The sequence below is a fragment of the Macrotis lagotis genome, chromosome 5, assembly GCF_037893015.1.
Source record: "Macrotis lagotis isolate mMagLag1 chromosome 5, bilby.v1.9.chrom.fasta, whole genome shotgun sequence".
Taxonomy (NCBI): Eukaryota; Metazoa; Chordata; class Mammalia; order Peramelemorphia; family Peramelidae; genus Macrotis; species Macrotis lagotis.
Window position 1 is genome coordinate 111,916,729 of NC_133662.1, and position 11,065 is coordinate 111,927,793.

The 11,065-nt window shown below is 39.3% G+C and overlaps 1 pseudogene; it reads right to left on the reverse strand.

Annotated features, from left to right (window-relative positions):
• LOC141487800 (solute carrier family 22 member 16-like) overlaps nucleotides 1-10,735 on the reverse strand; it is a 30,889-nt pseudogene extending 20,154 nt beyond the window's left edge.
• Nucleotides 10,736-11,065: the final 330 nt, after the last annotated feature.

The window sequence follows — 11,065 nt, forward strand, 5'->3', positions numbered from 1 at the left end:
TTCATCTCCAACTCTTCATGGCTCCATTCAGGGTTTTCTTAGTATCTTCCAGAGACACAGGAGTGGTTTGCTGTTTCCTTCTTTGGCTCATTTTAAAAATGAGGAAACTGAGGCAAACGGGATTAAGTGACTTTTCAGGGTCACACAACTGGTGTCTGAAGTCATATTTGAACTTGTAAAGTTGAATCTTCTTGACTCCAGGCCCAGTCTATCCACTGAAGCACTTAAATGCCCAGCCCAGCATGCAGGGTAAATAGCACCTAATTAATCATATAAATTTATTAAGTGTCTACTATGTACAGTGTGATTTGCTAAGCACTGGCTACAATCAGAGGCAACACAGTTTCTGCTCTTAAAGAGCTAACAATCTAAGGTAGCTTAACAACAATGTACAAACATGATAGATAGAGGATAAATTAGAAATAAGTTCTGAGGAAAGCCATTAAGTTTGAAGAAATCAGGATTTTATCTGAGACTTGCAGAAAGTCAGGGTAAAGTCAGGAGGCAGAAGTGAGGAGGGAGAACATTCTGAGCATAAGGAACAGTCAGTAAATAGGAGTTAGGAGATGAAATATCTACTGCAAGGAACAGCAAGAAGTCTAGTGTCATCTGATCACATTGGAGGGCAGGTAGGTGGCACAGTGGATTGGACACTGGGCTTGGAATCAGGCAGATTTATCTTTCTGAGTTTAGATTCACTCTCAGACACTTAGTAGTTGTGTGACCCTAGGTAAGTTATATCACTCTTTACTCTCAGTCTCCCCATCTGCAAAATGAGCTGAAGAAGGAAATGGCAAACCATTTCAGTATCTAGTATCTAAAAAAGTCCAAATGGGCTCATGAAGAGTCTGATATAACTGAACAACAGCAAAAAATGTGAGACTGGAAAACTAGGAAGGAACCAGGTTATGAAGGATTTTAAAAGTCAAACACCAATACAAACATCTATGTTCTATTCAATACTGGAAGGAATAGGGGATTTACTGAATAGGATGATGGCATGGTCAGACTTGTACTTTAAGAAAATCATTTGACAGTTTAATAGAGTGGAAAGAAACATAAAGCAAGGAAATCATCTAACAAGTTAAAATATTGCAGTGTTAGAACTATAAGGAGATGGGGGGCCTACAGCAAAATGGATATTTTAGAGAAGGGGATAAAGAAGATGATAATAAAAATAGAATAGCTGAATGACAAGTTGTATATGAAGAGTAAAAAAGAGAGATTCATCCAAGATGACCCTGGGTTATAAATTAACTGTGAAAATAATGGAATTCTCAATAACAATAGGGAAATTAGGAAGAAGGGAGGATTGAGGGGAGATAATAAATTCTGTTTTGGCTATTCTGAATTTAAGATATCTACAGGGCTTCTACTTGAAGATGTCCAATAAGTACTGGAAGATTTGAGACTGGAGGACAGGAGAGAGGTTAAGACTGGGAAAATAGAGCTGTGAATCACCTGCAAACAGATGATAATTGAATCCATGGGACCTGATGAAATCACTAAGTGAAATAATATACTATAGGGAGAAGAAAAGAGAGCTCAGTTCAGAACTCTGGGAGATACTCATGAGAAGGATAAAGTGTAAGAAGATGCATTAAAGGAAAGAAGGAGAAATAGTGAACCAGGTTGGAGGAAAACCAGGAAAGAGTAGACTCACAAAAACGTAGAGAGAAAAGAATATCTGGAAGAGGGTGATAAGGGCAGCTAGATGGCACCAAAGAATAGCACTAGCCATAGAGTCAGGAGGATCCAGGTTCAAATTCAGCCTCAGATATATTCTAGCGAAGTGAACCTGGCAAATCACTTAAACCCCATTACCTTTACATACATAACAAAGAAGAGCATGTGATAGACAAGGTCAAAGGCCAAAGAGAGGGCAGGAAGGATGAGGACTGAGAAAAGGCCATTAGATTCAGAAATTATGAGATCACTGAACTTTGGAGACAGCTCCAGTAGAAAGAGGAAGTTGCAAGCTAGAGTGTGGAGAGTTAAGAAGACAATGACAAAAAAGACAGTGGAGGGACAAATTGAAGTCAACCTTCTCAAGGAGTTTAGCTACAAAGGTGAGGAGAGCTATAGGATGATGGTTAGTAAGGATAGACAGACCAAATTGAATTTTTTAAGATTGTCAGAGACATATACATTTGTGGGCAATAGGGAAGCAGCCAGTAGACAGAAACGAACTGAAATAAGAGATTAATATTTTTTTCATTCATTAACAGTGTTTAACAAATGCTTTCTCATTCATTCATTCATTTATAATTTATATACCCCTCTCTCAGTTGATTTACTGTAAGCAGAGATCATAAAATAGCAAAAAATATATAATACATTTTTGATAAACAAGAATGCTAGAAAACTTATCTTTTGTATTTAAACAATATGCTAACTAGCTTCTTATTACTGCCCATTTATATTACTCTGTCATCTAGTGTCCTGCATCTACCTAAATGATGTTCAATAAATATTTGCTGCTAGGAATGACAATATTTTGTTCAGTCACTTTGGTTACATCTGACTCTTTGTGATCTCATTTAGGTTTTCTTGATGGAGTTGCTGGAGTGGTTTGTCGTTTCCTTCTCCAACTCATTGATGAGGAAACTGAGTCAAATAGGGTGAAGTGACTTGCCCAAGGTCACAGAGCTAGTAACTAAGGCTAGACTTGAAGTCAGGTCTTTTTGACTCTAAGTCATAGATCAAAGGAATTTGGTGGATCTATATGTGTGTCTTACAATGAAAAAGATCATAGGAAAGATTTACTGCTGGAAGGGACCTTGAAGATAATTTTATCCAACCCCCTCATTTTACAGATAAACACATTGAACCCCAGAGAAATTAAGTAATGTTTAGGGTCACATAGGTTGTAAATGGCAGAAATGGGAACTGTACACAGGTTTTTTGTTTGTAAAGCCAACATTCATTCCACTGTCCCATAAGATACTCAGACCTTGGGTCTTAAGCCATGTGTAATTTTTGCCTATATAAGATGAGATGTTGTTTTATTTTTTAAGTCCAATTTTTAAATTATTATGAGAAATTCTTAAGGGCATTCAATAAGACAAAAGATTTTTTCGATTAATGTTGATGGCAAAGGAGGTTTCTGAGGCAAAAATAACTACTCCAATTCTCCACTTTCAAATCTCTCCACCACTAATTCAACTACAGTTGTAATTTTAGAGGAACCACTTTATCTTGATCTCCCAATAGCAAATCTTGGATAATTCCCAAGTATGTATTTCTGATAAAGTATATGAAATTCAATTCATTTTAACATTTATGAAGTGCCATTATGTGTAAGACACTGTGTTTGATGCAAGGGATAGGAAGACCAAAAATACCCCCCCCCAAAAAAAAATATTCCTTGGGCTCAAAGAATTTCCACTGAGGGGATATGTTTACTAGTAAACACATTTATATTTGGTTGCCTGGATATAGTTTAATGTCTAAAATAAAATCTGTATTGTGCTTACTGCTTAAGTAAAATTTAGCAATTAATTTTTATCATTTAGTTGTTTAAGTTGCTTAAGCAAAATTTAGTTGTTTTAGTTTCTTTCCTTTTATAAATAAAAGTATGTACTTTACAAATGAATATTCAACAAATTCACCTTAAAATAATGAAAGTCCTTTAATTTATAGCCAAAGGAAATCTGTTTTGCACTATGTTGATTCTGAGTCCAGGCAAATCACTTACTTAATCTCATCCTCAATTTTTTTTATTTATAAAATGGAAAGTAGTAGCACTTATCTCACAGGCTTTCTATGGAAGTTCAGGAGACAGAGTCTTTATTCAGATAAAGAACTTTGCAAACCTCAAAATGATTTCTTTTATTATTCTATATAAAATGGCATCTTTGAAGAGAAAGGTACAAAGCAGAGATTTCGAAACCAATAGGAGGAGAGGGAGGATGTAAGGGAGGGAGGGACAAAATTGTGGAACTCAGAATTGTACTCATGAAAATGAATGCTGAAAATTGTCTTTCCATGTAATTTGAATTTTTTTTTAAAATAATAAATAAAAATAAAAAAGAACCAAAAATAGATTTTCTATAATGCAAAAGCTTCCATTTTCTGATTTTTCTATCACCTAGAGTATAACACAACAATATTTATACTGAGAAGTTTAATTGAAGAGTTATGTTTTTTTCCAGATACTCACCATAACAAGAAGAATGCATAAGGTTACGAAATTATAATAGTCAAATATAAAAGCGACAGCAACTCCCAGGATGAACTGTCCAGTTCTTGTGAACCACATCACAAACCGCCTGCCTAATCGAAGAATTGAACAATGGAAGAAACAAACTATTGGTATACAAGCACATTAAACAGGACTCAATTTGTCATGGACAAATATCACACCACTTAGTAATCAATGAAGAATGACAAACTCTGAGAGAACTGGCACTTCTTTGCTTCTACAACAGTTTTACCTTGCTATTTTTAGTAAAGCATTGCCTAATCAAATACTATGTACATAGAGTAAAACAAACACATTCTCTCTCTCTCAATTTCTGTCTTCTTCCTCATCTCCCTCTCAATCTCTTTTCTTTCTCCTCCTCCTGCTTCTTCCCTGTCTCACTGTCTCTCTTTCTCTCTCTCTCTCTCTCTCTCTCTCTCTCTCTCTCTCTCTCTCTCTCTCTCTCTCAATGTCTCTGTCTCTGTTTCTTTGCTTCTCTCCTTCCCCCCCTCTCCCCAACTACATATGTAATTAGTTGCCAAATGTTCTCAGTTCTAATTCCACAACCTCTCTTACCTCATTTCCCCTCTCTATACTCACGCAGTCACACACTATTCCAATAGCCTCCTAATTTATATCTCCCTTTCAAATATCCATCCTCTCCAATGCATGACTCACATAGCTAACAAAGAAATTTTCCCAAAACATAGACCTTGTGGTTTTTACCTTTGTAGGTGAAATTACATGGTGGGCATAAGAGGTGAGGATGAACTAGATTGAAATCCTCCTCAGATACTCCTAGCTCTATGATGCTAGGCAAGCCATTTAACCTCTCTCAGCTACAATTTCTTTATCTGTAAAATGAGACCATTTTGTGATCCCCTGACCAGCAGGGGTCCATCCAGCTCAGGAGAGAAAAGGAAATACATATACACTCAGGTGGGGAATATCAGCCGGAGGACTGACAGTGCCAGTTTATTGAAAACATCAAACAGTTCTTATAGAAGAAAGCCACACAATTAGCATACAGGATGAAAACAATGATATAACTTTATTATGAGTAGAAATGAACCCAGCAGGATGTGAAAACAGGTCAAGTTTGGAAACAGGGCTTATTGAATAGTGAGGCCAAGAATGACGTAGTTGTGTTATCAAATCAGAGTTCCATGGGAGCTTTCAGCTCAAGGGTCACCAGAGCTCAGGTTATTTTGTCCATAACTGGCCTCCTGACCCTGAACTCACTTGAGAGACCTCTAGAAGAAAATAATAACCCCTACTACTGAGCTGTTATGAGGATCAATTGAGAATGTGAGCTCCCTGAGGAAGAGAACTGTTTTGTTTTGGCATCTCTAGCACCTAACTGCTTAGTATTTAGTAGGAACTAAATAATTGCTTTATAAAAAAATTGAGAGCAGGTGGTGTTAAATGACTTACCCAAGGTCACATGGGTAGTAAGTGTCAAGTGTCTGAGGACAGATCTGAACTCAGGTTCTCCTGACTCTTGAGCCTGTTTTCTGAACAGATATATATATATATAGTCAATTGATGTATTGGTGTCTTTTTACATAAGTATGATACCTGATATTAATAGTTTACTTTAATACTATCATCATTGTGGGTACTCAGTCAAAACTATATACTTTCTTATCCTAAGTAGTACAGTAGCTAGAGCACTAGACCTGGAGTCAAGAAGACCTGAGTTCAAATCAGGTCTGAGATGTTTACTTAGTATGTGACTTAAAGAAATATCATTTAACTTCTCTCTGCACAATCTCCCAGAGTTGGTTGTTAGCATAAACTGTACCATTTTGGATGAGAAAGGATGTACCCTTAGACAGAGTACCCACATTGATGAAATGACAAATCCATGGAAGTGTTAAAGTAAAAACTATTAAAACACTATTTAACACTATTCCTCTTAGGTTTCATATAGTAAAGACATCAAGGAAGATAGGACTAGGAAATGCACCAGTGCATTAGCAGAGTTAAAAGTTTAAATCATTCTAAAGTACATCTTCTAGTAGACAAATCTAGGTGACAAACTTAGTGAAATAATTGTTAGAAAAACATTTGAGCACATGTGAAAGGGGGTTCTAAAAGGTTGTACAGACATTGTGTTGCAAAGGTATAATAGCTATACTTAACCTATCTGAAAGATCACCAAAAATTACTGCTCCCAGAAAGACTCCAAGCATGAAAGAAAGTTGTATGGATTTTGCAAACCATTCCCGGTCCAGATCCCATTCAGTCATCACAGTGCTCTTCCACTTGGTCTGGTCATAAAAGTAGCCATCAGTGCAAGGAAAGTTGGATTTGTTGCTATCATATTGGTACTCAAAATATGGATCCATCCTTTTGGACCTTCTGCACTGAGCAAGTTCCCAAACCTCTCCATTTTGCAGCTGCACAACCGAGTAATCTTCCCTGCTTGATGTGAACAGTGCCTAGGCATCCTCTATCTTCAGAGTAGATGAATTATAAAAGAGAATCTGACTTATATTCCCCAAGATAGCACAGGAAAACTTCGGGGTAACAGCCATGAATACAGAAGCCATGGATGCCACAAGAGATGATTTGGAAGACTGATGCAAATTGACAAATGCCTGGAATCTGCAAGACAGGAAAAGATGGTTAATAACTTCCCAATGAAACATAAAAGGTCTCTCAAATTAGAGACTGACACCTTTGGTTTCGAAATCAAATTTATTCCATGAAGGTCAGTCTTTAATGGTAGTAAATCAATCTATGGGATTGTTGTTCTTTCATTATTAAAGTGAATACAAGACATTTTCCCCATCAGGGTAGGCTTACCTAGAATTACTGAGGAGGCAGAGCTTGTCTTTACATATTACTTCCTCCATTAGGAGAAAACATTAACACAATTTGTATTCATTTATTTGATTTTACTTGTCATCAGTATTATAGCTTTTACTAATCTTACTCAGAACCTTTTTTACCTCCAAATCGTGAAATCATAGATTTAAGACTAAAAGGCTCATTTTACAGATGAGGAAACTAAGGACAAGAGAAATGAAATGATTTAACCCAAGGTTACATGGGTAGCAAAGGGCAGAGACCAGTTTTTGAAACTATATTCCTTGACTCCAGACCCTGAGCTCTTTCCTTTGCACCACATTGCCCCCCTTAAGGCTCCTGGTGGTCCTTTCTTTCTCATGGGATTTTATGACTCTTATTTTGTCCCTTTCCTCTCCTTTAAATTCTTCTCTTCCCTTGAGTCTCCTTTTTCTTTTTCTCTACAATTCCTTCTTTATTCCTCTTCCCCTCTCTGACAGTCTCTCCATTTTTTTCTGTCTCTCTTTCCCCTGCCCTTTTCTTTCCTTTAGCCTAGACATCATCATTTTCCTTACCTAGACATCATCATCATCATTATCACAATAATATAACAATAGCTAGCATTTATATAACTCTTTAAGGTTTACAAAGTACTTTACATTTATTTGATTTTCAACAACCCCATGATAGTAATAATATCCCCATTTCACAGATAAGGAAAGGAAATTTGAAAGACACTATGGTAATTTTCCCAGAATTATCCAGCTAAAATATGTCTGATGAAGATTTTGAACCCAGGTCTTCTGGACTTCAAATCCAACACTCTCTCCACTGTACCACCTAGCTATATAGAACTAAAGGATAGAGTCTATCATGTATTTACTGAAAAGTCCTGAACAGTACAGATTGAAGCATATTCTTTTTTTTACTTTTCTTATTTTTAATAACAGAGCAGTGTGAAAATACACAATACTCAGTAGTAAATGACCATAGTAATCTAGTGTTTGACATACCCTAAGATCTAAGATTTGGGGACAAGAAATCACCATTTGACAAAAACTCTGATAAAGACCTCATCTCTCAAATAAATAGAGAACTGATCCAAATTTATAAGAATATAAGTAATTAATTGCCTGACTGATAAATAGTCAAAAGATATGAACAGGTAGTTTTCAGAAGAAGATATCAAAGCTTTCTGTAGACATGAAAAATATTCTAAATCACTATTGATTAGAGAAATGTATATGAAAACAGTTCTGAAATACTTTTCTGAACTCTCACTACCTCTGCTCTGGTAGAGACATGCGGTGCTATTTCTCTCCCTTGTTACCACCCCACTGCGGGGGTCCAGCCTCCGCGGGGTCCTCGGAGACTGACAGGAAGGATAGAGTCAACGAAATGAGTTGAGTCAACAAGTGGGTAAAGGCAGGAGCAGGTTGACTGACTGCCAGCTGCTTAGATTTATTTTTATAGTCTTAAAAATCATATGAAACAAGCAAACTAAAATCATTTCCTTGGTTGCAAAAGTGTACAATTTTCATCATTAATCATATAGTTCATATGGTTACAAGTTTGATCATGTAGTGGTTACAAGTGTGATTATCAATCATGTAATTAATTTTCCTGTCCCTGCTCAGACCATGATGACCTCAACCTGCCTGTTGCCTAGTTTGTTGCTGCATAGTAAAGTTATTAATTAAACAGAACTTTCCTTATAATAATCTTGGATATAATTTCTTTAATGGAATGCTTTTATGTTTTTGTGCTGCATATGTAATGTTTTTCAATATGCTCCCTTGACAACCTATAGTGAGGGTAGTTAAGTTTGTCCAACTTTCCATTGACTCCTTCAATAACCAATTTTCCTTTCAGCCCTTGTTGGTAGACTCTATGGCTTCGATGACTTTTTATTCTTTGCCAATAAACTAAGGCTGTTAGAGTTCACATATTGGTTACCTATACTAACTATTCCTTCACCATCTTTATCATATATTCCTGTGTATGATAAGGGGGGGGGGCTGTTAATTTTCCCTGGAATTCTATCTGACCCATCTTGTATCTGGTTGGCCTGTATATATTCTGACATCTCCCTGGAACTCCCAGTGCTGTATCTTCCAGAGATTTCATAATGCTGAAGCCTTTTGTATGTCTCAGGGAAAGGCAGTCCTGTTGAATTTGGACAGAGTTCACAGTCTGTTTTATTCAAGGAATTTCTCTGAAATCCTTCCTTTATAGTCATTCCACTATTAGGATGAGTAAGTTTTGCAATCAATAATAGACCTATAAATATGGGTATACGTGGAATCCCTATACATAATGAAGAAGGAAATGTTCCATCAGGCAGTGTGACTGCCCTTAGTCTTCTTGCCACGACTGTGTCAAACAGCTTAGAGACCCTGGCTTGCAACACCACACAAGATTTAGGCTTCTAATAGAAGAAACAGTTAGTCGGGTTCTTTTCTCACTTCGGTGCAGTTATACCGCTCCTGCTTTAAAACTGAAGGTACTTTGCCTTCGTTTCAATCATTCATCCATTTAACAAGATGATTATTAGAAAAAGCGGCACTGTGGAGAACAAAAAGCAAAGCTCGAGAGGTGCCCCTCATGATCTAAAAGTCTTTCTTCAACAAATATTTACTGAGTCCCTCCTCAGGAAAGTGCAGGCATCCTAGATCCTAGGAGATCCTAGAAGTCCGAAGGGTTGGCAAGGCTTTGGAAAGGCCGCATTTGTTAGGGCAAGTGAGAGAAGGAGAAGACAAGTACTAGTAGTCAGACGTTAGAGGAAGGGTCTGAACGACATCAAGAGAAGGGCGAGAGCCCCACGTGTGGGCCACCTCCTCTGTGCTAGGGACTTGCTAAAGTTGCACTGCCAAGACCTAGCCAAACGGTTGGCTTTTCGGGAACTAGCCCCTGACCTGAGAGTTGGGGAGGAGGCATTCCTTCCCTGCCTCAACATCTGCAAGCTTTTTCCAGCGCCTCCCTTTCCTCTAGTCCTACACCAAGAGCAGGAGTCAAGTGAGGACAACACTCGCCTAGAGCCTTGCAAAGGAGTCTGGGGTGATGACTCCCCAGGAGAGGTAGAACATTGCCTCCGCGTCCGCGTCCTCAGCAGCAAGTCTGCAGGAGTCCCTCCACTCACAGACTCAAAACCACCGCGTACTTTCGGGGGTGAAGAAGGGAGAAACTTCCCAGACTCCCCGCCCCATGTTTGCCTCTTTTTCTGTTGAAGGAAAGCTTGAAGGGGAATAAGAAGAGGACAAGAGGGGGAAGAAGTCACAAGGAGTGGGAAGGGGAGATGGGGAGGAAAGAAGGGGAAGGGAGGGCAGGGGGAGAGAAAAGGGAAGGGAAGAAGTTGGGAAGAAGAGCAGAAAGAAAGGCGAGGAGGTGACTGGAAGAGGGAAAGGGAAAGAGAAAAGGGGGGAGGGAAAAGGGAGGAAAAGAGAGAGAAAGCGGGAGAGGGGAAAAAGGTAAAAGCCAAAAGGAGGCAGATCCGCCTCTTCTCTTTTCTTTCCCAAGAGAGGAAAGAAGTTAGAGGAAAAGGGGAGAGGGCAACTGCGGGGAAGAGCTTCTTGATGTCGAGGCAGGAACCGCTGCACCACCACCCCCCGCCCCCCCCCATACCTGCCGAAGTGTCCGACTCTGTCGAAGATCCGCTCGAAGTTGCGGGAACTCATCTCGCTGGGTCCCCGGCTCCGAGGGAGCGAGTGCGTCCAGGCGAGCGGCTGGGAGAGCCCTGGACAGCCGCCTTCCCTCCTTAGCCTGCCCCGCCCAGCCCAGCCTAGGGCGGCACCCCGAGAGACCATCCCCAAACCTCCCGCCCAGCCCAGCAGAGCCCTTGGGCATGCAGGCATCAGGACAGCCTGGCAGCTCCATCTGCTCCGCCAGCTCTGGGATCGCACCCTCCCCCCCCCCCCCCCCCAGTGCCCGGAACTCTGCTATGAGTGTGTGTGTGTGTGTGTGTGTGTGTGTGTGTGTGTGTGTGCTTATCTGTGTCTGTTTATATGTCTCTGTGTGTCTGTGTGTTTCTCTGAGTGTGCCTCTGTGTGTGTGTGTGCTTCTGTGAGTGTGCCTGTGTGTGTGTGTGTGTGT